This window comes from Chamaea fasciata, unplaced genomic scaffold (genome assembly GCF_029207755.1).
Source record: "Chamaea fasciata isolate MVZ Bird 193981 ecotype frontalis unplaced genomic scaffold, bChaFas1.0.hap1 SCAF_6, whole genome shotgun sequence".
In the NCBI taxonomy this organism is placed as follows: domain Eukaryota; kingdom Metazoa; phylum Chordata; class Aves; order Passeriformes; family Sylviidae; genus Chamaea; species Chamaea fasciata.
Genome location: NW_027094091.1, coordinates 25927344 through 25953835, shown reverse-complemented (window position 1 = coordinate 25953835; position 26492 = coordinate 25927344). Strand labels below are relative to the sequence as shown.

Here is a 26492-nt window from a genome sequence, read left to right as displayed (position 1 = left end):
ATACTATTTTTTCTACTTTCTGCTTTAACAGGTGCCATTATGCAATATGCCATTTTTTGTTTATAAATCTATGCACTAGAATAGTTCTTAAGAACTCTCAGGGATCCTGAACTGTTTGTTTTAACAACAGGCACAGTGGTGGTTTCACACTTCAGCAGCTGTTTTATACTTGCTGTTCTGTGTTGTTTTAAACACAAACCCGACAGATTATTTGTAATAGCATAAAGTTATATATTTTTGGGCCACTTTAGGAGTCAAAATTATTTTTAGAAGCATTACAACTCACATATCTATGTCTCTCAACTTTTTATCTTTTATGACTTGATATCATGTAAGAATGAAGAATACATTTGAGCTTCAAAATACTGCAATACAAAAATTTGATAGGTAACCTTGAGAAATTGGAAGTTGTTTCTTGTGAAGGAGATGCCTTGAAGGAAAAATGAAAACTTTCAAATGATGAGAGTCTCTTAAAATGAACTGATCACTTATGTTAGCAAGTTGGAAGGTTTGAAAGTCACATGGCTTCTAATTGCAATACTTTGCAAAACAAAGTGGTGGATATTCAGAACTCTTGAAGGTGGAGCTCAAAGAATTATTAGGGTGAGCTCTCCGCAGTCTATCAAGTGGTTTAAGAGTTTTATCTCTCTGATAAATTCTTTTTCATCCCCTTGTTAACAGTCAGTGACAGGTTTTATACAACTCCACTGCAAAACGAAGAGGTGGCCTAACAAATAAGTTGTTTCACAATACCGTATAAGACAACTAAAACCATTAGATATATGAAAGCATTGGGGTAAACGCTGATCTGAAAAGGGAAGTCTCCAAAACAAGTACTGGAAGTGCATGTGCTCAAGTACATAGAACAACGTGAATGGTGATTTTATTTTTTTTTCTGTTGTTTTTTTGCTTGGTGCTCTGGACAATACAGTAAAGTGCAACAGCTGAGAGGTTCTGGTGGCTGCCAAGAGTTAACAGGACTGTATTTGGAAAAATCTCTCTCTAATGAGGAAATAACAGTGCCTCATACAAAAAAAAGAAAAAAAAAAAAAAAGAAAAAAAAGAGCATTGTTGTAACTACTACAACTGGTGGCAAACAAAGGATCAGTTATTTGCCTGAAGCATTGTGGCACATCAGCAAGAACCAAGAGTGGGTGTCTTTGAGGAGCTGATAGTCAAAGCCTCAGTCAGTAAGGACTTTACCCACGTAGACAATGATTGCTATTAACTGCTACTATAATGTATTTTGAGAATTGCTTTACATGGAAGTAATCCTTAGACCTATTTTGTAAAGCTAGCGGTAAAGGAGCATTTGGGTTCTGAAAGTGATTGTACATCCTGTAAAGCTCAGGTCCTCAGGGTTAAATACCAGTAGTCTGATTTTCATTGGTGGTGACATTCTGGTGCTCTTGCCTCAGTTACATGCATTTATTGGGAAGATCGCTGAGCCCCTAACTCAGAATAACTTCAAAATCAGAAGCAACTTGTGACATACTTTGCTTCAGTCATCTCAAATGATGCACAACACCAGCAGCAATGAATCCTGTTTTTCTTGTTGGGTGCTCTATCACCCACGTTTACTGTAAGAATTTTGTGCAGTATTTTTTACTGTATTTTAACAGTTGTTACAACCGTAAAAAGTACTGCACCAAATTCTTAAATCTACAGGGAAGGGTTAACCTCAGCTACCAGGATACCTTTCTTTTTTCTTCTCCTGCTTTCTTTTCCTACTGGTTTCTGCAAGTTGATGTATATCATCTGTCTTAAGGGTCCATGCAGCACATGGACATAAGTAGTTGAGCATGGAGGGGCTTTTACTCCAAATAAACTATAATCGTACAAAGCGTGGTACACAACTTTGAACTTCATCTAATATAAATTGTTACAACAGTTGTGCTGGTGTATTTGTTCTTTGTACTTTTCACTCAGTTCTGGTTTTGTTGGAAATGCTTATTATAATACAGCACTTGCATGGCAGGCTTATGTTTAAAAGTGGGAAAATGTTGACTTCAGGATTCTTTCTAGTACTATTTTGCAAATCTTGTGTTATTTTATCACACTTTACATGTATTTTTCTTTCTTTCCCCCTCCTGCCCTGTTTTTTTTCAAAGCCTGGAAGCTTTGAAGCACTTTAACAGAGAACATAGTTACTTTCTAACCAGTTAAACTGTTAATGTTGGTACTGTTTCTATTAACGTTGGCTCCCAGATCTTTGCATTGTTTAGAAATACATTGTTACTTCCAACCACCAGACCTGTTCTATTAGTGAAATCCTGGCCAGTCCCAGTAGCAGCTCAGTTTTCTGAGGAAGATGTTGTGAATTATCTTATTACTCTGCCTCGCTGCCAGTGCATTGCGATAAACCTCGGCGCCTGTGGGAACTACATGAAATCAAAGCGAGTATCCAATGGCCAGAGCAGTCCAAGTGCTTTATATGCCATGCAGGGGTGGCGGCAGCCTACCTTGCCCTGCCCCGCAGGCTTCCTGGGAGCCAGGCTGCCTGTGCGGGGGAAGCCCGGCGGTTCGCGTAGGTAGAACAACGCGAGTAATTTCTGGCAAAAAGGCGGAATCTCAGCATTTGTGCAGCTGGCAGAGACACAAATATTTGCCCTTATTCGCTTGGGGGAAGGGCGGATTTTCCGACTGCTTCCTACGGGCGAAAGGAGCGCCCTGACACGGCGCGGCGGGACCTCTGCGGGGCCTCATCGCCTCAATAGCCAGGACACTTCCTTGATGTTTCCCGGCCACGCTGCCTGCTTGCCCAGAAAGCCGTTTGATTCCCGGCTACCTTGATAATACCGGCCTTCTTAACGGCAGCCATCGGTCCTGCTCTCTCCAGGGGCACGGAGGCTTCCAGGGGCTGCCCTCCCCGCCGGGCTGGCCCGATGCGGGGCTGCGCGGAGCCGCCGGGGGCCGGGGCGCTGCCCGGACGGGAGCCGGGGCAGCTCGGGGGAGCGGCGCCCGGAGCGCTCCGGGGGCGGGACCAGCCGCCGCCCGGCCTATCACAGCCACGGGAAACGGGCGGGCACCGCCAATCGGGGGCTCGGCTCTCCCCTTGCCGCCTCACGATTGGCCAAAGTGTGGAGGGGCGGTGCCTCGAGGGCGGGCCGGACGCCTGGGAGCCAACGGGGAGGGAGCGCGGGGGCGGGGCCGTGTGAGTGCTGCGCGCCTGCCCCAGTGAGCGCCGGGGCGGGGCGGCGCGTGCCAATGGGGCGGCGGGGGGGGCCGCGAGAGCGCCGCGCCGGGACGTCGAGGTGCCGGAGGGGAGAGGCGGCGTCGGGATAAAGCTGGCGGGGGATGCCGGTGGCGCGCGTCGCTCACCGGCTCCCACCAGCGTCGCTCTGAAGTGCTGGGGGGGACCACAGCCGCGCTGAGGAAGGCGGCGGCGCCCGGGGCTGCGGCAGCTTCCACCGGCGGGAGAGGTGAGGCGGCGGCGGAGCCGGGATCCGGTCGTGGCTGATCGGAGGGTGCAGGGGGCGCCTTGCCCCGACGGGAACGGCGCCCACGGGTTGTGCTGTGCGGCCCCTGGCGCTGGCCCGGCCCCGGCCCTCGCCGCTTTGTTTACGGCGGGGAGGGGAGGGACGGGAGGGAGGGCAGCGTGTGGCCGGGCGGCCCTGCCCGCCGTCGCCGCGGGGGCATGAGTAGGGCGGAGACGGAGCCGGGGTCGGCGGTGCTGCGTGCGCTCGGCGCCGCCCGGCCGTCCCCCACCTGGGCTCTCGACCTGCTTCCCCGGGGAGCCGGAGTCTCCTCCGATCCTCTCCGCGGCCCGCGCGCCGTCTCCTTCCGCCCCTTCCTACCCGGCCGCGGCCCCACCCGTGCGTGCTCAGCCTTCGTAGCCGGCGGCCCCCGGAGCCCCCGGGCTGGGAGCGCTGCTCGCACAGCCCCGCGGGCCGACCGTAGAGCGGCGGCCGCTGCCGGGCTCGTCCCGCCCCACGCCCGCACCCGTCCGGCCGGCTCCGGCCGCCCCCGGGACAGCGGGGCCGCGCAGCCGCCGGGCAGCCACCGCCGCAGGGGATGGCGGGGCTGGGAGCGGGCCAGGCCGGCCGGGAATGGCGGGACGGAGCGGGGAGGGTGGCACGGAGCCGGGCTTTGTTCCCGGCCCCGCCCCGCCTGGGGGTGTCCGAGGGCTCCGGCGGAGAAACGCGCGTCCCGGCTCCTGGTGGGGAGGGCGGTGCGGGCGAGCAGCGACGCCCCCGGCCGCCCGTGCCGCCCTCGGCGCAGCTGGTCCGCTCCCCCGCCTTCGGGTGAAACTTGGGAGACTTGAGCGGCAAACTAGGAGACGTGTGTGCGCGCCCTTCGCTTAGTGTGCAGCGCCTCGCTGATGGAGTCGCTCTGAGGTGCTTTTAGGACCAAGTTTGGCTTCCACAGTTTTTACAGCCTCGGATGGGCGTGCTTGTGTGGCTGTAAGTATTGCAGGGGCTTAATTAGTTTTCCCCTCTCCACTTTCATGTGTATGTTTCTAGTATTTTGGTAATGTGATAATTTTTGTTGGTCAGTGGGCGGTTCAGTTTGTGTCTTGACCAGAAATCACTGTCTGACAATCGGGGTAGCTCCCAGCTAAGACATCCTGAGGAATCAGACGGAAAACATTAAAAAACCCTGAAAACCCAACAAATCTCAAATATTTTGGTGGTCACTCATACTGAGAGAGTTGTAAAAGCAATTTGCTAATACAATCTTGAAGAATAGTAAGGCAATCTGGAGACGAGGCAGCAAGAGTGTAACCTGGACTTCCTTCAGAATTACAAATCTCAAATGGACATGAGGGAAGAAATGTACTAAACCAGAAAACAAATTCTTTGCTCCTTTGTGCACTGCCTCTCTCCCTGCTGCAGACTTCATGGAGTATATGGAGTACTTCGAGAAAGAAGGTGATTTGCTGATTGGAGGTTGAGCAAAGAGTGAAATTAACTGTAGTTTCTTAAGAAGTATTTCCTCACCGTGTCATTTCCTCTGTAGGCTGTTTCAGTCGCTTTGCTTCTGTGTTTCATGCTGAGGATATGTACCGAATGCTTCAGAATCTTTGTGGAAGATCGTTGACCAAGTGCTGTAAAACCACACTGATTCTTATCTTGCGACAGGAAACAAACTCCTCCGTAAAAATTGTGTTGCAAGTTTAGTAAGTCACGTATTTAAAGATGAGAACAACATTTTCAGTATCAAAGGCTTCCTTTATCTGTGGTTTGTAGAGGTCCTTCGTGGTACTTGATGGTGGTTGTTGCCAGTAGACAGCAACTTCCTTGGGCAAATTTCTGCTGTGAATGACTCCTTATTTATATTCTGAAATTGATTTAGTTAAAGTCTGTGCTGACTTCTCTGGAAATGGTTTCCTTGGAGCAGAGTGGTGGTATGTTGCTTTGGGATGTTGTAGAACATTGTTGCTGAGCTTCGTTTCAAAAGGCAAATTGTTGAATTCTTCTGTGAGGTTAGTTAAGGTAATGTTGGAAAATTCAGCTAGCTCTGTTTCTGTTTGACTGGCCTAAATGAACCAAAGCATGGTGAGAGCTGGTTTTCGTGTAATAGCATAATGCTTTTAAGAAAGGAAGTTATAGGTTATAGAGGCTAAGACAGAAAGTAGAACTGATCATTTTTCATGTTACTGTATCAACGCTTTGCAGAGTCATCTGCTAGGCTTCAACAGCTCAAGAGTGATCCTCATATGTTTATTTCACTGTGAATGCTTGTCTTTCTAATTTGGGGTGATAAAATTAATTGGTGTGTTGAAAGTTTTCGCTAATACAGTTGAGATCATGCTGTCTGTATTTACTTTTTCTAAGAACTTAAGAAGATTATAATTCCCTTCAGTGGCTATGCATCAAGGAAAACAACTTGGAAAACAGTGTGTTCCACATCAGGCAGGAGTTACCTATTTTATATCTAGCTTTGTATTTCAGGGGGTTTTGTCTTTGTCATCTTGCCGGGTGAAGACTGCTTCATTATTGCATAAAGGACCAAAGGACAAGTTTAATTTTTTTGTCTGAGTTCCTTAAGAGACGTGAAAGCAAACTTTTCGCTTCAGTGGACTTGGATAATACAGAACATGGGTGTATAATGTGCTCCTTCTAGCTTAGAGTGCCATGAGTTTTAGCAGTTTTTACCTACATTTAAGCCTTAGTTTAAAAGAAACTATAGATGCTGTGCATTATAGAGGAAGGAGCTATATGCACATGTGGGTTGTGTGAGTTACTGTGAGAAAAATGAGGATAATATTTCAGGGTTTGTGACGCTGTACCTGTAGTTACTGGCCTGTCCTCCCAGGAGAAAATGCAATGTAGTTTATCCGTCAGTGGGAGGGCAGCTGGTCTAGGCTGTGGTGTGCTGCTTTGTGCAGCTTCTGCATGCTCACACCCAAACAACTTCGAACTTCTACAACTTTGGTATCTGTAATAATCCTCCCAGGAATCACAGTATGCTGGAGAACTGTTGCAATGTTAGGAGGTTTTAGAATTCAGCATTATTCTTGTCTGGTCTTGCTCTAAATCGTGATGAACTCCAGTAATAGGTGTTAGCCAGACTGACTCAGCTAGGGTTGCTTCTGCCTTTCTATACAGTTCTTTCTGGTATTTAGCTTGCTTATCCTCAGTGCTCTACAGTTAATTGTCTGAGTATATGTGTACTGCCATATAGCTCTGTCTCTTCTAAGACTTGCATTTTCCCTCCTTTCCTTCCTTCCCCTCCCCCAAATCTATTATGATTCTAATTCCCTCTGACATGTACACCTCCCAGGAAGGATGACAGAATAGAGTCTCAAACGGCAAGTGTCCAATGCCATCACTGGAAGATATCAAAAAGGAAAAAAAATCCCCTTGAGCTAGTTGAACAACAGTGTTTGCTCTGGACATGGTGTCAATTTTGAAGGATTTTTGTATTTATCCCTAGTTTTTCCTAGTGATTTTTATTTGCATGCAAAAATAGCAGAGGAACAAGTATTAAAAACAAAACCAAACTTCTAAAGTTGAGTTTGAGGTTCTCTGAAATGTCTAGATATTTGATCTGGTACAAGGACCTGGTGCCCTGACGCTGTTGCTCTAAGCTTTGGGGTTTTATTGTTTTGTTCTTTACATGGGTATTCTAGCCCTTGTCACCAGAAGCAACATGAATTGTTTTTTGTGGTTAGTGACAATAGTCACAGCTGAGCTGCATGGAGTTTGTACAGTCCTTGGCACAGGAGGACCCTTCTTCCATCATTCCAGCTGCTACTTTGGCAGCTGCTCCATACAGGTGTAAGAGAACTTTACTTTTCAAGGGCTGGGGCTGGCCTAGCCTGAAATAGCTACAGACAAGAGTGCCCATTAGTAGGCTTGGGACTATTAACATGCCACTTGAGTGGTGCAGGTGGTCACTTTGGAATTAGTGTGGTGACCTATTTTTTCTTACTCCCTGTATTCTAGAAAATGGGAGAAGACTACTGGCTTGGACCTTTTTCTCCCCTCTTTTCTTAGATTTTTTTTTAAATGAAGTTACATGAGATGGTCATGATAATAAAATAAGCTTTGTGGTTTTTGTCAGCTAAATATTGGAAGGCTGCTTCAAAACTCAATAACTGAGACTTGGGAAATATTTGCAATTATATGTTAAAGCAGTTTGTCAGTAGTAGTTGCCAACATTATTTTTTGTCTTAATAGCATTTTTTTTCCTTTTAATGCTCGTTTCCCCTTATCTTGAGTGTGTTTCTAGGGGGTAAGAACATAATTTTGCTAAACCAGATAAACCAGACTCTGTCTTGTTCAGGTGAGATTTCTTGTTCTCCTTATCATACTAAAATGCTATAATTGCCTTCTTCATATATTAGTCTTTTTAGCATGTATTGGCCAGACTTCTGTAAAGTATTCCAGGGAAGATTCCAGTGGGACTTTATAAAGGTTTTTAATACTCTGGTGGGTGTATTTTGCTGGTAAACTTTAGGGATCCTGTTTTCCTTCCATAGTCCTCTCAAGGTTTCTTTTTATCTTCATAAACTGCAACTTATAACAAAAAAAAATATTGCTTCTCAACTGTGTTACATTAAGAGGGAAGAGAAGCTGTAGGTTGAATGCAGCTTTATTAAGTATCATTTTTGCCAACAGTCCTTGGGCCTACTATAGTTTGGGTCCCAGTGGGCATGATGTTAATCATACTTGTGCAGAGAGTATTCAAGGAGCTCAAAGATACCCCAGCAGCGTGCAAGTAAGCAAGGGAGAAGAGCACAAAATAAACTGGTGTGTGCTAAAAAGATCCTTGTGAGGTTATGGGTAAGACCTGCCTTGCAATATGCAATCCCATTTACTTAGCCTTTCACAGACTTCCTGCTGTTGAACTTTCACTGCTGGTTTTTTGGTAGTAGTATCAAGCACAATAATTGTGTAGGTTTTGCCAGCCCTGTGCAGATAAGTTTGTTTGTTTGGAGTAACTGAATATAATGTTGGATATGTTTATAAAATAAGAGCTGGAGAGAGCATAAAACTACAAATAGAGATAGTTTTGTTGTACTTGATCCAGAAGATAAGGCTCTAGTAATTCAATTTGGGAGACAGTTAAAAGAGAGAAATTATTTTTTTGTTTTTAAATGAAGGAATATCTATACCATAAGGTTTGGAAATGTTCTGATAAAATGAGACCTCAGGAATTTGCATTTGAGGTTGATATTGCAAAGAGTGACTTTACTTCCCCACTGGTGGTGTCCAGTTTTGCAAAATAAAGAAACATCTTTTGTAAATGCAATGTCCTAAAGAGGACTTGGAACTAACAGCAGACCTGGACAAAGGCTGATTCTCTTTAGAGGCATTAGCATGAAAGATAGCTGAAGTGTTCCTAGTAATTTTTATCTGTCTTTCATGAGAATAGTCCTTATCAACACCACTTCTCCTCTTGTGCTAAATCAGAAAGAACTGCTGGGGTTGTGCCCACGGCAGCTGGACATTTTGACATTGACAGAATTTTCGTGATTTTTAATTGACTAATCTAATCTGCCAGTAATGCTGATTATGTTAAAAAAAATTGCTGTAAGCAAAAATACTAAGATTTCTACCTCTGCAGACATCATCCAAAATCAATGTCATCCAAAAAGCTGAAGAATTAGTGTACTGTGGCTGCTGACTGACCCATTTATTCCCTGAGATGGGGTGATTAGTAGTCACTGGTCCCGTGATGGCTGTTGGCATGACTTGGGGGGCTCCTGGATACCCCACATCAGCTCATAAAGAGAAAGGAGTTGCAAATGAGTGCTCTTATTCTTTGCAGGAGTAGCAATACGTGTAGGTCTCCCTGACATTTTCACTTGGATGTGGCAAACCTGCTACTCTGTTTCTTGACGCAGAAATCATGATGATCTTGCCCATTCCCTCTGTTTCTTCAGTTTAAGCCTTACCACTGTCACCCTATTTGAAATTACTTTGGTGGTAGATGCTCCATATAAAATTGGGGATCAGAGATGTCTTTTCAGATGGAGTTGATATGTGTGTTTGTGTATATATTTGTATGTATTTACATGCACCTGTCTGCAGAATTGATGGGTGAATAGCTGGGGAGGATAGTGGGTAGATAGCAAGTGTGGAAACAGAAAGCTGGGTAAACAGAAGTACAAAATAAATAGAACAGGCTTTTGGTGCAGGAAACTGAGAGTTTTTCCCTTCACATTTCTTCAACCCTCTTTGTATAGTTTTGGTCCTTTGCTGTATTAGGGGAAAAATGAACCTTATTTAAGAGCATTTATGAACACTTCTCTTCCTGGTAAGTCATTATCAGGCTATGATATTATAGTGTGTAATTCAAAATCTATAAACAAACCGTGAGGCACAGATTGTACTTGGTTTTTTGTGGTGCTGAGGTAAATTGTGTGCAACTGATTTGCGCCAGTTTGAAGCCCAACCTTGGATCTCCTGGGAGGGTATCTAAAGAAAGTATTGCATAGTGTATTCCGTGTTATGCCACAGTGCAAGTTGTTGTTATCTTGTCTTGCCTTTTTAAGAATAAATAGTTCCATTTTTAAGAGTGTCCTAGTCTCCATAATTTGAAAGTAGCTTTTATTGCATGTTCCCATCAAACCATATCCAGTATATAAAACTCTTCCATATAACTTACGTAGTTTAAAGGCATAAAATCTTTGTGACTCTAGCTCAGTGATACAGATGTTCCAAGGTAAAGAACTGCCATATGCTAGGGACACAAGACATTCTGAATTTTGCAGGTGGCTGCTTGAAAACTACTATGTGATTGTTATGAGAAGACTAGAATGCAGAGGAGAGAAAAAAATCACTAGGACTTTCATAACATGCCTAGAAACAAGAAGAATAATTCAGCTACTTAAATGTTTGTTATTATTATGCTGGAGAATACAAACTGGCCTTATTTGAACTTTTTTTAAAGTGAAGAAGCAAGTTCATATCTCACTCTGTGTAAATACAGACTCTGTGAACTCCACAGTTTAATAAAAACGAATGGGTTGAGATGGTCTGCAGGAGCAACAAAGTCCCTATTCTGATCACTGTAGTTCAAAAGCACTTAGCACTACTGCTTTTTATGCAGTATTTGTGTTCTATTTCCAGAGGCCAGAGATAATTGCACTGGGTTGGGATATATCAATTGAGGTGTTTTTCTGCAACTGCTTGAGTAGCTAAGAAATCTGCTAACTGATGTTGTACTTGCTATATTATACATTATTGGTGTTCTACTTCTTCATTGTCTAGTCAGCATAATGGAAGAACTACTGGTGTTTTGTATTTAGCACCTGAGTTTAACCTCTATTGAAGATGCTTTGAGGAGAGGAAGTGGGGAAAGCAGTTTACTGTTTTGTTCAAGGGAGTAAAGTGTGAAGCTCTTTTTTGGCGTGGGTGGGGCAGTAGGGAGGTGTTATTTATTTATTTAATTCATATAGACCTTGAATGTGCATAAAGTTCACGTTGGTTCCTTCAAATGTTAAATCATAACTAAGAAAAATTGCCACATTTTCCTTTGTGTCGATACAGTAGTAACAGAACTGGTCAGTGTTTCATAGTTTTTGGCACTTTTAAAAAAGAGATTGTATTTTGAGCCTCAACAGTCCGTTAAGGGAAGAAATGTTCTAAATAAGAGGTTGATTTTTGTAGCTGGTTGTGTGGATTGTGGAGTGGAAAAAACTTTTTCAGAAATGAAATTGGGAGAATATTGTGTGACTACTGTGTTCTTGATGGCACTTAGTAACGCTCAGTTCATCATATACCGTTTTTCGCTTGTGGTGTTGATTATTGTTATACATTGTTAATATACTTAAAACTTTTACACAAAGCGAAAGAACCAAGTTGTTACTAAAAATCTTCTGTTGATACACACAGTGCCAAGCTTCAGTAAGGAAATGGAGTAGATTTGGGTATAAGGAGCCTGGGAAACTTCATTCCCCCTTTTTTATTCTTATGGCATCCAGTTTTATGAGGTAATTACCTTAAAAGTGACTTCTGTAATATTCAGGTGCTCTCAAGCTCTTCTTTTTGCTATTTCTGATGTCAGTCACCAGTATCACTTACTTGGGAGGACAGCAAGCCATAAGCTCAGTATAGTCTAGTAGTGCATGCTGTTGCTGAGGAAAGGTTGGGAGAACAAAGGGACTGGTCAGCCACTGGAAATCTTTCAGCCTTCTGGTACCATTTCCCTGTGCTGTAGTGGAAAAGAAGTGTAATTGGCCAGTAACAGGGAAGTCCTGTATATAGTCCTTATGTTGTATAGTAAATCTAGTTTATAGTTAATAATGTTGTTTTCTTCCTTCTACTCCTGTATGAGGGGTGGTCTAAGTTGACAAGAGCACTCACAAGGGGTGGTGTGTTATCTTAGGAGTGCTTGTGACAGCAGGTTACTTAGCTCTAGAAAACGCTGAAGTTATGGGTCAGCCACAGGTTTGGTTAACCATAGTGCCATTGTGTAAATGCTTGCCCCTAAACTTTAAGCTTCTTATTGTAATTTTTCAGATGATGTCATAAAACTGATACAGTTCATCTCTGCCTGTATTCTACCTGTTTAAAAGCAAACAGTGTATTGAAGCCTGGTTAGGGTTTGTAGCATGGAAACACCACTTGCAGCAGATGGCTAAAACTATTAGTATTTCTTTCTTTCTTTTGAAGTATCATCTTATTAAGTCTTTTGGGCTACTAATTAGAAAGAAGGCTCTAATTCAGTGTGTTGTATGTATCTTCTTAAATGAAGGTGCTGATGCTTTGATTTCTGACAATGTTAGTTTTAATCCCTATCCCTAAAGTTTTTGGAAGTGTCCTGCTGTACCACCTGTCCCATGATTAGCAATGTGTGCTGAGTTGGAGCATCTCAATTGCTGCTCAAAAGCTAAAGTTGAGTTCCATCTTGCACAGTAGCCAACAATATAGCAGCTACTCTGTGAATGTAATGCAACAGCTTGAAAATAATGCTCTGTGAACAACCCCTGCCCCCCCCCCCAAAAAAAAAGTTTATATAATTAGAAGTTACATGTACTGTTACTTGATCAGATTTGAAGTTGGATGGATTTTTAGTTGTGTTTTCCAATTAAGGTTGTTAAAGGAGTTCTGAATTCTTTTAGGTATGAAAACTTAGAGGTTGCATCAGTTTTCTTTATACTATTTTTTGAACCTTATGATAGCAAACCTCTTGTATTTTCAACTTGATTATGTTTCTTTCACATTCTGCTTCTTAACTTTTCATAAATCTTCCATAGGGATGAACCCCAAACACTGAAACTGCACCTGTGTGATACCTTTGACTTCAAATCTGATAAAGTATAGTTACATTTTAACTTGTCAGCTGCCTCTAGGAAATGAAGCCCAATTAACCTGCAATATGCTGTAGCTACTGTAAGCTTTACTGGCATCTGTTGGAGACTTTCGACCTTTTTGCTACCTTTACTGATACTTTATTTTTCCTGTAGTTGGAGTTAGTCTGATCAGATTGATTCTGTAGAATACCTCAGGTTGTATTCAAATCCAGCTGTAGTTCTTGAAGTTCTGGGCAGCAGCTACAATGTAAAAATTCGTTATTGCTCGGTGTGTACAAAAAAGCCTGAGTAGATTGCCTGAGTTTTCATGGGCTTCCCACCTTCTGGCCTCTTTCCAAACAGTCTACTAACTGGACTGACAGTACCTTCCTAAAGCTTGGACAGTTAAGTCAGGTTTCAGCTTAACTTTATTTCCTTCCTTAAGCAGCTGGGCTATTGGGTGGTGCTGTGGTGGCAGGGGGAGATTGAATCTGGTGTGGTGAAGAAGGAAGGTGTGTTTGTATGTGTTTGCTCTGAAGGCAGCAAGCAGGGAAGCCTCTAAACAGAATGGATTATGTACCTGTGAACGTATGTTTTGCTTGAGGCAGTAAGCTAAAATGTCAGCATATGCCAGGGTAATTTCTGTCTGGGTATTCTATCAATTTTATGGAGGGTGATAAGGCATGGATTTGATTGTGTTAAAGTGCTGTTCGAAGTGATTCTGTTGGGGGAGGAGTTAAAGGACAGCTGACCCACTCTCTTAAGCTGGGGTGCATGTAAGGTTTGGCAAGAACTGATTTAAACTATTGCTTACCTTTAATATATATAAAAAAAAAAAAAAGGGAGCAAAAAGAAGAGAAAAAGGGGAATGGTACAGTTTATTGATGTAGGTAGGATGAAAGGTGATACATTTCTGCTGTGCAGAGAACAAGGTTGACTTACCCTAATTGTCTGAAGATGTAAAAGTGATGCGTATTCGATGCACTGCGCCGTCAAATGCACAGACTGTGGAAAACAGTTGACTTTTTATTAAAGAGTTGCAAAATTTAACAGGTAAAATTCACAGTCAGAATTTTGTCTGTCCTTAAATGCTTCCCTTTGTAACTGGTTAAGTCTTTAAAACACTTGACCTGCTTTTCCAAGGAATTGTGTAATACATTCCAAATTTATATATAAACATCAGGTTGCCTACTGTTTGCAAAAGTTTATCTAATTTTCTTGCTTGTCTCACAGTCCCACTTTTAAGCTCTCTTTTACATCTCAAAATCTTCAAGATGTGGCTTTTTACTTTTAGATTGCGCTTATGTGGGTCTCTTTTATATTTTTGGAAACACTAATTAAGAAGTGGAACAAATTGTACATAAAAGAATTGATGATGATTGAATAATTCACACATTCTTAAAGGAAACTACTACATTTTTGCTACATCAGAGCATCGAATATCATGTTGGATGTATAGGGGTTTTTAAAAATTTTTCCTGAAGCATTTTCAAGTTACGAAATTTTTAAATTCCTGGATTTTTTTTCAAGCTATATGAATTTTTAAAAGAAGAAAAAAAAATCCCCATATAAACTAGATGTTCCAGAGTAGTGGACTGCTACTGCATGATGAGACTTGAGTTGTTAAAAGCAGTTGAAAGTGCTTGATCTGTCTTCAGGGTAAAATTAAAAATACGAAAGTGCATTTTTTTACTGTAGTTTGGCACTATAGAACAAAAAGAAACTGCTGCTTAGGCAAGTTGTGGCAAGTATGTCAGCTGCATACAGACTTCTATTGTGAAGTAATCTCCTGAAGTTCTCATGGCTTTGTTAGGAAGACCCAGGCTGAAGTATTGTTTTGTTTCTTTTTGTGACCACATCCTCCTGCTAACAGAGCAGATTTAAAAAAAAAAAAAATTAATAGAAGGACTAATATGAAAAAATTGATTCAGAATTACTTGCATTTTAGAGTGGTTATATATGATTAATAAAATATGTTTGTAACTAAAGTGCAATTAAAACCCTTCATAAGGAATGGATGCATGCAGAATATGCTGAGCATGGGAAACCAGATGTTATTTTGGTGTCAGTTTTAATTTTTCTCTTTCATGGGGAAAAATCATTAAGAATAATTAGCTTCAGAGCAGAACAGCAATTTTGAAGACAAATGTAATAAATAGATTTTTATAGTTTTTTAACTTACCAGTGATAAATTCAGAATTCTAAAGCATTGGGAAATTGTTGACCTCTCTGTGAAGTGTCTAAGGTTTAATGTTTTTCTCATTTCTTTTTCAGAGTTCTGTACTTCGTTTGTCTGTACTGTGTTTGGAGATCTTTCTCCAGTTTTTGGCTACATACCAGGCGACTCCAAGCTGTTTACATCTTTGTCTGCTCTTACATCTCGAAGCACAACATTGGACTTGGAGGAAAATGTCTTGATGGATCCATCCTAAGCGTGATAGCTCTCCTCAGTGGTTAACAATGGCTTCTAAGTGGTAAGGTCTTTCTCGTGGCAGTGCCATCAACAGATTTTCATGTATATTTTTCTGTTTTGCTTGTCTATATTGTACTGTAAACACACCTTAAGCTGCTACTTCAGGTATCAGTTGTCTGACTAGAAGACTGTCTGTCCTGTGTTAAATCCAGCAAGAGCATTTGTTTTAACACAGTGTAGTAACTGATCATGCCCGAAAGGGAATGTCTAAGGAAGAGGTCAAGAGCAGGGCAAATAGGCTCCCAGTCATCTGCGTCCTGGGGACTTCTGAGGCCAGATGTGGTTCCTGTGCATTTAGAATTCTCGAATTAGTACATTTAGTATTTCTTTTGTGTGATTTCTGTATGTCCAGCAGTTCTCTCAAGTTTTCTTTCGCGAACGTCAGTGCTCCGTGCCAATGGGAGTTGGTGGGAGCAGAGCCCTCCCTCCTTTGGGACGTGCGCTCGGGCGTCTGCGCTCTTCCCCCTTGTGGCTGAAGCCGGGCACTGCAGTTCGTTGGCGAGGGCAGTGGCGGGATCGTGGAACGCGTTGGGTCGGGAGGGATCTCTAGTTCCTTAGTCAGTGTTCTCATTCCTAAGTCAGTGCCAAGTGTAGATGCTCTTTCTTTGCTTTGCATGTAAGGATTTTACCAGTAGGAAATAGATACGCATTGATGTCAAGTACGGGGCAACTATTGTCACTAAAGCACGTCTGAACTGAAATGAGTATGGCTAGATCCAACCAACATCTAAACTGTCCTTCGGAAATACTACAACACACTGCTTTTCTATAGTCAAGTAGTAAAACTGATAGACCGTGCTTTCTTTTGGTCTTTGAGAATAGAGGGTACATTGGTGTGACAGGTTGGAAATATTGAAGTGCTGTTGTTGATATGCTGTTTGCTATGTGGACTTCTGTATTCAAGACAGTTTTATTATTTATATATTCTATAGTACTTTATAGAATGTAATAGAATATTTTATGTTCTATTATTAAGTAGTTGTAATTAATAATTAGAATATTATATGTTCCATAATATATCTTCCTAGCTCTCAGTTTCCTTTATTTTGTGTCATTCTGTATATGGAGGAGGAGTATACAAAAGAATAGCATTTGAATGCATGATAATATCTGCCTTTGGGACATCTCCAGTATATCATGCTCCCGTGTTTGCTTCTGTTACTGTTTTTCATTTCTAGTTATACAACATGCTGACCTGCTTAACTGTCCTTTGTTTGAATTTTATACTGTAATTATTTTTGTACTGATGTACAAAATAATACTGATGTATTCTTTCTCTTAGAGTATAGTATATTTGTTGCTGCAGAAGTTTATCTTGAACACCATATCTTGCAATTACTCAAGAAAGCCAAGTACGTCTTTGAACATTAGAGTAGGAACTCCAAATCAATCTTTTAAATGAAACAGAAAAATGGAGGTAGAGGGTTTGAGAACATTAGGATGACTTTTTACTGTAAGTTTTTCTTCTGTGCACGCTTATCACTAAAAGTTGCTTAGCACAACTTTAGTTTTATGTAATTTTGAAAGTTTTTAATGCTTATGTATGTTTCTACATGTCTGCTTATTTATCTAGAAAATGTGCTCCAATTGCAAACTTCAAATGTTTGAGTTTGAATTGTGTAGTTTTTCTTTATTGGGAAACAAGGCTGTTCAGTACTGATTTAGTTTTTGGAATACTTCTCAGTAATTATTGTGCTTTTTATACTTGCTGCAAGGTGTTTAAAAAGCAATCAGATTTTTAACAAATCAAATATTCTTAGCACTGGGTCCACAGCTTTTGTATCTGTTGTCTTCTGTACTAAAAGCCTACTGTGTTTTGTATAGGCAATAAACATGTTGTGTTTGTGGTTTTTTTGTTGTTTTGCATTTTAGTCAGAAGTGGTCTTTCAGGGTCTATTTTCCTGTTGGAGAATGCAGAGAGAGTTTTATTCAAGTGCTTACTTTTAAAAATGTGTGATAAGGAAAAATAATATAGATGGGAAAATGTACCAGTTGCTATTCTTCTTTGGTGTTGCTAATTTACTCCCTGGAATCATTTTCCTGATCTACCTTGTTGCTCAGGGCTTTGTCCAGTCAGGTCTTGAAAAGCTCGCATGACTTCTCTGCAAATTTGTCTCGAGCACCAGTTATGCTGAAAAGCCCATTTCCCTAAAAGCAATTCTTGAACAGTATTCAAAATAATTAATGTGTCTGTTAATACTTGACACGCATTTTTGCAAGTGTAGTACCTAAGTTTGGTTGATTTCTTTTCCAGCATAATTGATAAAGGGTCATCATGAGAAGAGAAGTGTGGTGGGTTTTTTAATGTATTTTATTTAATTTTTTTCCCTAATTTTTCCTCTTCTTTTTTCTTCTTAAATAATCATTTAGCATAAAAGAAGTACTTGTTACTCATTTGTTACTCTGCTCAGCAGTTTCTTTAGTTCTGTCAATATAAATTCTAAAGTGGATATTGGAAAAATAAACAGAAAACTTGAGTTCTTTTTTTATCACAGAGTTTCTATTAAGATATAGTTCAGTGGGTCTCACTGACTTTTATTAAGGCGTTTTGTGGGCTTCCCTTGCCTCCTGCTTCACTTGAACTTCTGTTCTCACTCTGATGCCTGACTAGAGAGGTATGTTTCTGCTGAAGAGCTTTGTAGACCATACCTAATTGTAGTGACAAATGACTTGCAGAATGCCTCACCCTCGATGCCTTGTGTTGTTCAAATAATGTGGAACATCTGAGGCACATCTACCAAACAGAAGGCAGAAATGCTAATAGGGACACAGAAGAGCTGCTTAATCTGTGAAGTGGAAAAGTGTTTGTCAGACTGGAGGGGAAAAAACAGTTGAACCTGTCTGGTAGGACTTAGTTTCCCTAGGATTCTGGGGACTTGGTGCTTTTTTTTGTTTGTTTGTTTGGGTTTCCTTTTTAGGCAGCTTTCAACATTTATAAATTTTCTGGTTTCAACATTTTGTAAAGCTTTTTCTTTTTGAACTTATTTTCTGTCATGAAGAACAGCTATGTATCTTGATAATGAATGATAAATTTTAGTTTGAGTTTTTTTCTCTTGACTGCATTTTTTAAAAAGTTATCTGCATGTATATTGAGCATAACATATAAGGCACTACCTTTAGGTGTTTTTTAACACCTAAAATGAAATACATTTGGCCTTCAAAGGGACTAGACCTGTGATGAATTTCTTTTAGCAGTCTCATTAAACATCAGCAGGAAGATGGTGGAGAAGAACTGTGTATGCTAACTAATTTTACTCTTGCTTAAAATTGCACTATTACAGTCCTTTTTTAATATGTCTATATACACACATATATACAGCTAACTGCATCCATATGTATCTTCAACCCGTGTTTTTAAAGCTTTCTTTGGTCAGACAGCTGTTGCATACTGGTTGTGGAGATGCTGCTGTTTTCCATTTGAAGCCAGCAACTGTTTGCTTGAAAGCAATTCCCTTGGAGAGGTGCTTAATTTGAAAGTAACTTCTACATTAAGGTGTAGGGTAACAGTACAAGTTACAGTAAAGACTCCATGTTACAGTTTGAATCTATGATATATAATGGAATGGAAAGGAAAGAAGAAATCTTTAGGGAACTGGAAAATACTTATTCCTTGCTTAGTAGCTAATGAAAACGCTCTATGTCTTTAAACAAAACAAGTGTGTCAAAGATAAGACAGTGATTTTTTTTTTTTTCAGAGGTTTGGCTAAAGCACAAGTGATGCAGCTGCTTCTGATATCTCCTATGTAGCTGCAGAGCTTTCCTGTGGAAATTTTGACTTGCCTTCCCTTGTGCCTCTGCTCATCAGAGTTTTATACAGGGCAATTTCCATGTACAGTGCACCACTGGTCATGAAGGTCTTGTCTCTGCTATGCTTCTCCTCCTCAGTAATGGTCTGGCTCAGAAATGCATAATGAAGTGCAGCAAGCCTCAGTTCTGATGTAGCACTGTTCCTTTGTTTGGAGCCACTCCTTAAAAAATATAAGGATTCAGTCTAAAACATACAGCAGAGTTAAGGAATAACAGGGTTGTGTGAGGAAAGGAGCCTTCTCCCTTAGGTACTTAGCTGCTATTCTTAATTTTAACCACATTTCATTGGCTCTTCTGTGTGAGTGATGAAAGCTAATCCTAGCATGAAGAAAATGACAGTTGTCACACCTCTTTTACATTTCCTTAAGGAGGAAGTAATTCCAGTTTGTGAAAAATTTTGGAAAAGAATCCTCCTGTCTTTCACTATTACAATTACTAGTCTTTTATTATTAGAAGTCACAAGTGAAGAAAGCACTCAAGTGTTCTTTAGTCTTTATGTTCTCTTCTGATGACTGGAGCATCACTTTTTTCTTCCTTAAATAAAGGAATTCTTCCCTTCCTTGGTGATCATGTTCAGCCAGGTCCTTAAATTTCAGTTTCTTCTCCTCTTCAAAGGCAGGCGATTTTTTTCTGTCTCCTAATAGGAACAGGCTTAACCTCTCCTTCAGATAGGTAATACAGCAATTCTCTTCCATAATAAGGAACACTTTCATAAATCTTTTACAATACATGCTAATCTCATTTATATTTCTTCTGGCATTAGAAATTAGAATAGTCCTTTTAGTCTGATGATATGTGTGAGTTAAAAGTATGCCTACACACTTTTGTCTCAATCTGTACTTTACAACTCATCACTCATAATACGTCTGTTCCATAGATCCCCCTTAATGTGTGGTACTTGGGTAGAACTATTAATATGTAGCAGTGCCTTTTGAGCTTTGCTCATGCCCCCAGGTGATTGTCAGAATGCCTGAGCAGCAGAGCTGGTGAGTAGGAACAGTAACTTTACCTTGATTACTGTCTTTTAAGCAAAGTCTGTTCACTGTCCTTCTGAAGCTGCAAAGTCAGTATGTTTTGTATTGCTTCTGGGTTTTTTATTTTATTTTATTTTTTTTGCTGATCTTGTTTTCTGCTCTTTGATATTATAGGCTTTACTGTGATAATACAGCTGTATTTAGCAAGAAAACCTATATGGTTGTGCCAAACTACAGAAATGTTCCATACAGGGTAGAAATTGATGTTTTTTTCTTGAGTGGCTCAACAATTTTTTTGTTGAGTTCCTTCAACTTTCAGTGTGTTTGTTTACTTAGCAACTTTGATATACTGAGAATTAGTTATTCTAGCAGTGCATTTAGGAACTGTGTTTAGTTATTTGCTAATAATCAAAAATGGTTTGCTTTCAGACTTAGGGTTTTTCTCTCCTTCTTACTAGAAATATTTTTGAACTTTAATTTAGTACCTTTGTTGGACCCCTATTTCATCCAGGTGTGCTGTATCTTTCCAAATAGGAAATTAGATTTCATCTAACATGTAACACTGAAAGTTAGAACTTCCTCTCCTGTGCTCAAAACCCTGAAACCAAAACCTTGCTAAACCTAAACTGTATCTGTTCTCTTACCTTTATAGAAATTCTAAAAGTGCAAATTCTCTGCCTCTTGTTGTCTGTTAAATATGAATGACACTTTGCAAATGTTTATGTATTTAAAGCTACAATACTGTGGTGCCCATAGGCACATGTGGAATTCTACTGGGAGCACGCTCTGCAGTATCTGGTGTTTTGGTTGTTGTTGATTTTTATCCTCCTCCTTAAGGCAGGAGAGAATTTTATGTTAATTAGAAAACAAAACTCACCAAAAAGCTTCTCACTTTGTTCCATGGAAACAATATCCCATCGCGTTGCTACACAAAAAAGAAACTTTACTCTCTTTGAAGGATACAGAATTTAGATGGAAGAATTGCTTGAAATTAATTGCAGGTTTTCATGTGATGTATTACTATGGTAAATCATACTCAGTCGTGTACTATCTGATAAATAAGTTCCTTAAGTATCTAGTTTTCCTTCTGCCTTGATTTTAATATAATTGTGTGTCCCCAGTAAGGGGAAGGCATCTTGCTCAGACCAGGAGTGAATTTGGTTTCCTTTGATACAAGTGCCAATCTTTCTGTAAGCCACAAATGTTGAAGGCTTCAGCCCTTAGTACTGTAGTGCAACTACATTTAGTGTAGGGCTGGGGCTGTGTGCTAGTCAAATCTAATTGGATAGTTCTGGCAACAGCATTTATTCTTTGTGGTTTTGTTCAGATTATCAACTGGAAATGCATTTAAGTTATTAAGTAAAAAGAAGGGCCAAAGACATTTGTATTGCACAAGAACTGGACTGCTGTTGCTTTACGGTGAATGAAGTTTTTAATTTATGATTTAAATAGGAATACTACTTTTTAAAAATCTAAACTTAGATATTTTCAATTGAGGAATCCTGTAACGCTTTAGAGATTATTATTTCTGTCTTTGACCAAAAAAAAGAAGGGAGAAGGTTTGAAGTTGGCAAACATAGATATGTGGGCAAAACAGACAATATCTAACTTTTTAAAATAATAGTCTGTTAGGAAGATAGATATAATAGTTCTAACTACCTCTAGCTAAGAGTAACGTTCTGAAGTCTCAGAGAGAGCACTTCTCTCTGAGAAATAATTTGTTCATCAACTTGACTTAGCTACTTAGCAAATTTAGCTAGTTGCACAAATGGCTAAAAATACCTAACTTAAGAAAATTAAGTACGTATTTATTCATATTTATGTGACTATTTTAATATTAGTCCATAGATCTTGATCTCTGTTGGGACATCCTTCTTTTGACACGGTGGTTTTGTTACGAGAAAGAGATGACATTACGAAATTCTATATAGGAGGACTATATATTATGTGAGATTTATAAATCCATTGCTCCTCAGCTAGTATAAATCCTGTAATATAAATATTTTTCACTATACACATAATGTTTCGGAGTTTTAGTAGTATGGTCTGTATAACAAAGCCTGAATTAGTAGAGACTTGAGCATATCAATCCACATGAAGAGACTTGTGAATGCAGTCACCCAGGTGGATTGGGTTTTCTTTCAAGTAGGTTGAATATTAGTTTCTACTTTCTATTTTGCCATGTGGATTAGACTTTCTGTGGCCATATTTCAAGAACTCAGTTAATTTTGGAGGAGAAGAGCTAAAATAGATGGCACTGATGCATGCTATGTAAACCAAGACAGAACCTGTATTTAATGTAGGCATTGAGAGATTTTTCACTGCTATTGCAAACGGACCGTGTCCTATGAATTCACTAAGCATGTTTTGGTTTGTGGGGGTTTTTTTAAGTAATAGAAGCTATGGAGAGAAGTCACAGTGAAAGAAAGGATAATAATAGTTCCCTCAGGTCAGCAGCATTTTATAAACATGCCTGCCTTGTAAAAAATTTTAAGCAGTAAACTATGGTTAGGTTAGGCTGGGTAAGGGAAGCAAGGTAAGTGTGCTGTATGCAGTTTTGGGGTTGGAATGAAGGTTATTTTGAACAGTGGAATGTAGATTCCCTTGCCATTTGACTTTTATGCTTTCGACGTGATTTTAAAAGTTGGCCATTCAAACATGAGGAAATTCTTCTATAGATGTGTACTTTTATGTAGTGCTAGAGAAACCCCTAACAGAGATTGTGGCAATGGCTGTAAAAATCATCAACTAAATAGCCCAAATATTTGTTTAAGAAATACATGTTGACCCACTGTGCTTGAGTAATTCTGAAAATATATATGTGCTTAGTCTCTGCTTATTGCTTAATGTCTATGTTCTGGCTGTTCTATGCATTAACAATTGGCAACTCTTTGTTTTCCTGTAAAGCACTCAAAAAGCTTTTGGTAAAAGTTTTCAGGTCTCAATTGTCTAGAGATCTAATTTCACAGCAGTGTTGCTGTTATTGTTCTGGCAACGAAACTTTGGTTTTAAAATGTTGCTTATTTTAATGTCCTTTATATGAAGATACCAACATCAAGATTGTCATCATTCGCTTCAATTTTTTTTTAAGAAAAAAAAAATCTGGCCACTTCTATTGTTACGGGATTGTGTAATGTCTTCTCTTGCAGTTTCTACTTGCATGGAAATGGGTATGGTTCAAGCTATGTACTGCTGCTGGTTCTTATTTGAAGAAAAATCTGCCAGTGGGAGAAATTCATAGGTTTGGTAGATCTTGTGTGATATATCAGTACTTGGAACAAGGGAGAGTTTAGCAACAGGAAGCCCAGATCCTTATCCTGTCTGAGGACTGTAGAAGCTGTGGGGTAGACAATACCTTGATCTTCTCAGAAACTCCTAATGAGTTCAGGAAAGCATTGTGTTCTTGCATGTGACCTCAAGATAAGAACACTTAAAAATTAATACATAATTGGTAAAAAATCGGGAGCTTTACTGTTAAACAGAATAATATGGTATTCAGTCAGTGAACATGACAATTTTATGTTCAACTGCTGATGGATATATTTTGACAAGTATTTCTATTTCTTTTCATACTAATGTGAGATAATCAAAGCCAAACTCTGAACTGCCCCTGCCCCCTGAAATCATTCTCAGAAATTTGCAACTTTCCAAAGAAAAAGCCCCACAGCTTGCTCCAAAAGGATCTCCAGCCCCTATATAAAGCAAATAAATACAACCTGAGTGACTGAAAGAAAAGTGAAACTTTACCAGAAACTGGCTGTTGTTTCTTTCCTTTCTCAGGAAGTAGCCAGGTGTGTCTAACAAAAGCATGGAGGTAACTGAAACTTATTTACATTTTCGCATTAAAACAGTAAACCAAAACTATGGAAAGATTAAAGTATTTTGTATGCAAAATAACAGCTACAACAAGTTTGCACTGATATAGAGAGTTTATTGCAAAACTCTACATTGTTTGAACCCAACACCTTGGTTGGGTTTTTTCTGTGAAATTACATTAGTTGAATGGAACCAAGGAAGCCATTAATGCCAAATAGCTTAAGAATTATCTGTAAAGTTAAGTGTAAGCTATATATGAAGGACAGCCTCTTAAATATATTTTTAAAGTTTGAAATAGACATGGAAAGTTGATTCCTTTAAATATGTTAGGTCCTTACAAGTGGTTAGTGCAAACTGCCGAAAGTTGATTCCTTTAAATATGTTAAGTCTTTACAAGTGGTTAGTGCAAACTGCCAAAAGCTGACTCCACAATATGAAAAATAGACTGCTTTCTCCCTATGTGTGTGTTTTTTGTAGGCTATGTTCTTTGTTCAAGGCTATGTGACAGTTGTAGTTCTAAAGCAAAACAGCTTGCCATTAAAAAAATGCAGCATATACAGAGGAAGAAACGAGGTTTGTCTTCCATACCCATGCAGGCTTTTGTGTGAAATTGAGTGTCGTACTATTTGCCTAGCAGGTATGACATGGATGTCCAGTACCCACTACCTCTTGTGAGTTTAATGTAGATGTGTTAATTTATACCTGCAGGCTGGGCTGTTCGATTTCTAACTCTACTGTTTTATTCTGCTTTCCAATTGTGTGTCTTGTATCTTGACTTTTTTTAGTAAGAGTAGATTGTTTTCATTGGGATAAGAAAAACTATTCCAAATAGTCTTACAAATTTGTCTTCTCTTCTAAGCATCAAGAAGAAACTTCCTGTACTTGGGTTTTTCTCCCAAATATTTGGGTGTTTTTGTAGTTACTCTGTTTTCTTAGTGGATTTGCTTTCACATGAAGTAGTGATGTCAGGTTGAAATGAAGTTTGTGAAAATAGTTGTGTTTATTTGGTGCACATTAATGCTGTTTTCAATACGTTTTATATGCTATGTTCAGTATGGGAAGCTTAATCTCAAGGAATATTAACATTTCTTGAAGAGCTGAAAACAGAGAGACCACTTTACATCACTTGGCCTGCTCACTCTTGCAATAGGCAAAACTTGAACTTTTTCCTTATACTGCTGGGTCTTTCCTGTTGAATCTCCTTTGGTGATGCCTCCGGTCCCAGTGTCCCAGCAGGATGGATAGTTTTGCTTTCTAGGTTTTTGTTTTGGTGTGGTGGTGGGTTTTTTTGCAGGGGAATGTTGGTGGTTTTTTTGTTGTTGTTGGGTGTTTTGGTTTTTTGTTTTTGTTTTTTTTTCTCCTGTGTCCTTCTGTCTGGTTAATGTTGTCCTGTTGCTGAAAAGCTGGGAGAAATCACAGGGTCGGGGTGCCAATGCATGTGCCCACCTCATAGCAGTGTTTACCTAAAGAGGAGATCATGGAATCGTTGGTATGTTGGAAAAGACCTTTAGACCACCAGGGTTTGCAGTGTGAACTTCCACTTTGCTGGCACAGGAATGCCTCCAGGTGTGGTTGTACCAATGGCCATACTGCCAACATGGCTCTTGAGGAATACATTCCTCACCTGTGGCTCGGTGTTGCGGCTCCAGGCTGAGCTCTGCAGAGCCAGGAGCCCGAGGCAGGAGAACGCGAGTTGCTGACCCTTTGCACAAGGAAGCACACAGGGATCTGTGGTGCCAGCCGTGGGATTGGATACTCAGAGACACGGCTGCCGAGGACGCAGCTGGAAGACCCCAGACATGCCTGCGCCTAGACTGTGAGGGTATAAACGCCCAGGGTTCCTTTGTTCAGGGTCCCTCCTTGGAGACACCGGCTCCAGCTGTTATTTTCTAATTTAATTATTGCACTGTCGTTAAAGATCTGGACGTCAGAAACTCTGCTGTGGGAACCCTGGGATAGAGCCTACAGGAAACCTCATCTGACTGTGAGTGTGGGGTGTGCGGCTGCGGAGGCGCCTTGGTCCCACCTCAGATGGTGCCAGAGTGCCTCCCGGATGGACGGACGGGGAGTTTCCTTAACATGGCTGTATTTTGGAACACGTGTTCCCACCGTGCTAAGCAAGTTCGCCTGAACTTGTTGCCTTCTGCGGGGGCCCGTGAAATCGGGCGCAGTTCTCCTCTTTCCTGTGCCGGGGCCGTCTGTGCGGCGCCGGCAGGTCAGAGCCAGCCCGCTGTGAGGAGCGGGCCGGGCCGGGCCGGGCCGGGCGGAGGAGGGCGCAGTGCGGCCTCAGGCCGCGGGGGGGCGCTGCGGGCCAAGCCCTCTGGGGGCTCTCCGGAGAGCCGCCTTGTTCGCGCCCCGCGGGTCCCGGGGAGAGCGGCGGCAGCGCGCTTCCCCCGCCCTCCGGCACACCGCCATCTCTCTTGCCGTCTTACGCCTTAAATATAAATGAAACCTTTGCCCCCTCTCCCACAGCAGGTAGGGCTAGGCTGGCGTTTCCCTGGCACGGTGGGGTAGTCCTAGAAACATTTCGCGTTACAAAGCTGAAGGTTTGCAATGCACGCTTGCTGGGGTAGAGACCTGTCAGATGATGTGTTGTTTGTGGTAGGCTATAGGGCCTCTAGGCCGTTTTCCAGAATTGTACTTCCCAGTATCTTGTCTGGTTTATAAATGTCTTTTACTATTATTATTGCTGGTTCTAGGAATTCTCTGCATGTGTGCATTCAAGTCCCTTGCA

General features: G+C 40.9%; 1 protein-coding gene across 2 annotated transcripts in view; it reads left to right on the top strand.

Moving 5' to 3' along the window:
• Window positions 1–3202: 3202 nt before the first annotated feature.
• The window catches only part of FRYL (FRY like transcription coactivator), a 162217-nt gene continuing 138927 nt past the window's right edge, over window positions 3203–26492 (top strand). Inside the window, exons 1-2 of one of the 2 annotated variants that reach the window (XM_066185715.1) lie at window positions 3203–3422; window positions 14963–15162. The gene's annotated coding sequence lies outside the window, so the exon portion shown is untranslated. Of the gene's footprint in view, window positions 3423–4277; window positions 4404–14962; window positions 15163–26492 lie in introns of those variants that run through there. The other variant, XM_066185716.1, reaches the window with a different exon arrangement.